This window comes from Nothoprocta perdicaria, unplaced genomic scaffold (assembly GCF_003342845.1).
Source record: "Nothoprocta perdicaria isolate Ctin4 unplaced genomic scaffold, notPer1 scaffold_121, whole genome shotgun sequence".
NCBI classification, from domain to species: Eukaryota; Metazoa; Chordata; class Aves; order Tinamiformes; family Tinamidae; genus Nothoprocta; species Nothoprocta perdicaria.
In genome coordinates, this window is record NW_020454328.1 from 2,376,307 (window position 1) to 2,379,233 (window position 2,927).

A 2,927-nucleotide genomic window follows, 5' to 3' on the forward strand; every position below is an offset into this window, starting at 1 on the left:
TCAGMAAAGAGCAATATGCTCCATGCCCTGCTAGCCGGAAAACCATCCCAAGCCCCAGGGGCACACAGGGAGCAACGCAGCAGCCAATCCCTTCCAAACTCCATGCCTGGGGACACYCTGGTGACAGAAGGCGAGGACACAACTGAGGGGTATAAATGTACAATGAGGAATGGGGGTGTTTTAAAACRAGGCAGAGGAGCAGAAGAGGCAGGAGATGAAGAAACCCACTCTACTGGTGGGCCTTTTCCCTCCCTTCTTCCCTAAAGAAGGAGAACAGATTTATCTCCCGGTGGCTTTCGGGGAGGGAAACGGGAATGAGAGCTGCTTTTTCAGGACATTTTCAGTAGGATTCGCTTGGACAACGTGGGTCTCGCTGAAATTGCAATTTATTAAGCACTGAGGGAGGAGGACTGCTTAGGAAAAGGGCCTTGGGAAGGAAGAGGCTGGAAGCAGAGAGAACAAGGCTATCTGAGACCATGGCAGATACTGACATGGGGCAAGGAAGACTAAATTAGAAGCATGATCTGTAAATAACTTAAAGCAGTATTTTTAAAAGAGTAACGAGAGAGGAAGAGAGCAAGGGCAATGTTTTTGCTGTAATTTTAGCTGTATATGTGCAGAGCCAAATCTGCATTCCCGGGCTACAGCCCCGCAAGCAACGCTGTTGTCACCTGCATCTTCAGCGGAAGGACCAGTACCCGCCTCCTCTTTGTGAGAGCTCCATCGAACAGAGAGGCCCTGGCACTTCTGGCCTCATCCCAGCTAATCTCCAGATGGAGATTTATCTGCTGAAATCCTTGCTCTCCTGCATGGGGACCATATCATCTCCATGCATCTGGAGGGGATGTCGGATGGGACCTTTGCAACAGGTTCACTTGAAAGTTAGAGACTAGCAATAAGCTGCTCCAGAGCAGGACTGAGCAAAGAGCCCACAGAGGAGCATTAAATCTTCCAATACACTCAACTCATTGACATTTCATTCCAAGATCTACCTGTTAGGACGTACTGTCCTACAATCCTGTCATGCTSCTAAAAAGCCTTATAGAAGATGGAGTCTCAAGCAACCAAAGCCACAGTACATCTAAAAGAGGAGTCATGCTGTCCTTAAGCGCAAGAACTGGGTCTCAAAATAAAATAAAGTCACACCCCACATGCATCTTAATTCCAAAAATGTAAAGCCTTCATTCCTTTATTTCCAAGGACATTCAGAAGCATGAGTTTCTTCTGTTAACATCTGGGGACTGCACGGGGAATCAAGCAAAAGCCAGCCCTCCTTCTAAACATCATTACTCTATCAAGACCAAGAAGGAGTAAACCTAGTATGTGGYATCAGATGTGAATCTGAAGAGCTAAAATCAGACTCCCTGAAGAGCTGGAATCAGACACCTGTTTTTTCTCCTTAAATTTGTATATACAAGTAACAGGGAAGACAAAAAAAAAAAAAAAAGAGGTCAAACATTTTGCACATCACAATGGAACAAAGCATAACTGGGTTAGATGATTTCCCAGTCGTGGGGGAAATGGYATTTTAACACTCCCTCTCTCAACTGCAGCCTGTCAATACCCAACTGAGACTTGACAAGCCCATTTTCATTGTCCCCCTTGTGAGGGAAAAAAAAAAAAAAAAAGGGCAAAAAATGTGAACAGATTAAACATCTCAGATTTGAGGTACTGGCAACAAAGGTGAAAAGCCTTCATAGAGAGCAGCCATTGCTCGACAGAACAAATTAGTRTTTCTCGGTAGCGAATTTTGTCCCAGTCCTTCAGACAGGCTTCAGACACCTGCCTAGATGCACATGGATGAGCACGGGGCAGCCAAGAAACACAGCGCATGCAAATCGCCCCGGTGACAGCTTAGCTCATCCCGGCCGCTCCTTGCGGCGAGGCAGCTCCCAGGCGAGCCCAGCCCCTCGCTGCAAATGGAGCTGCACCTCGCGTGGTGCCACCGCCAGCAAATGGAAGCAGAAACTCCCTTTAAAGCGATGGCAGCCGCCCTCGCCCACCCGGCGGCGGGGCCGCTCGCCGAGCATCTTCYCTGCCCTTCCCTCTGCAAAGGCGGCCGATGGGGATGCGGGCAGAGGTGTCCAGTCCTCCAGTTAAGCTGGTTTCACTCACCTGGGTTTTATTCACGCAAAGGCAGCAGGGTAAACGCATGGGAATACAGGTGTGGAGGGGAAGTTTTCTCGCCGGGTGGAGTTAGACTGGAAACGTGGACATTTCCAGTCCAGGACGCGCACGTGCCCCTTGCGGAGCAGTTTAGGGGGGATGAGGGAGGAAGCCGGACACAGAAGCCCCCAACAGCCCCATTCCCGCCCCAAACCCACCAGGGCGGGCGCCAGCAGCACCAACCCGGCCAAAAAACACCCACCTTGGTGCAGCTTGAACACTCGCCTTGGGCAAGTGCAGTTAGCACCAATTTTACACCAATTCCCCTTTGCCCCTGGGCGCTGCAACAAAGCCGGGCAACTCCTCGCTGCCCCGACCTCAATGGCACTCAGCACTCCCAAATTTTAGCCCGACCATGGACAGCTCGGGGTTTTGACACGCCTTTTCCTCACGATTTCCCCCCTTCTCCTTTTCYTCACCGATTTTGAGGGGCTCCTGTGGTAAGTGCCTCCCAGGAGGGCGGCTGCAGAAGATGGCACCGCGCAGCCCATCCCTCCTGCCGCAGCCGCCCCGCGCCCCACCTGCCGCCGGGAGGGGGCAAAAACCGGCACGGAAAAAAAAAMCCAAAGGGAAGGAAAAGGAGAAGACGAGGACGGCGGTTGTTAATAATGATAAAGTGGAGATGAAACGCGACCCCACCCCCTCCGCCGCGCACCTGCAGCCGGGCGGCAGCGCTGCCGCAGGGGCCGCCCCCCGCGCTGCTGCAGCGGGCGGGCGGCAACGGGCAGCTCCCGCCGGGACTACCGGGAACGCGTTCCTCG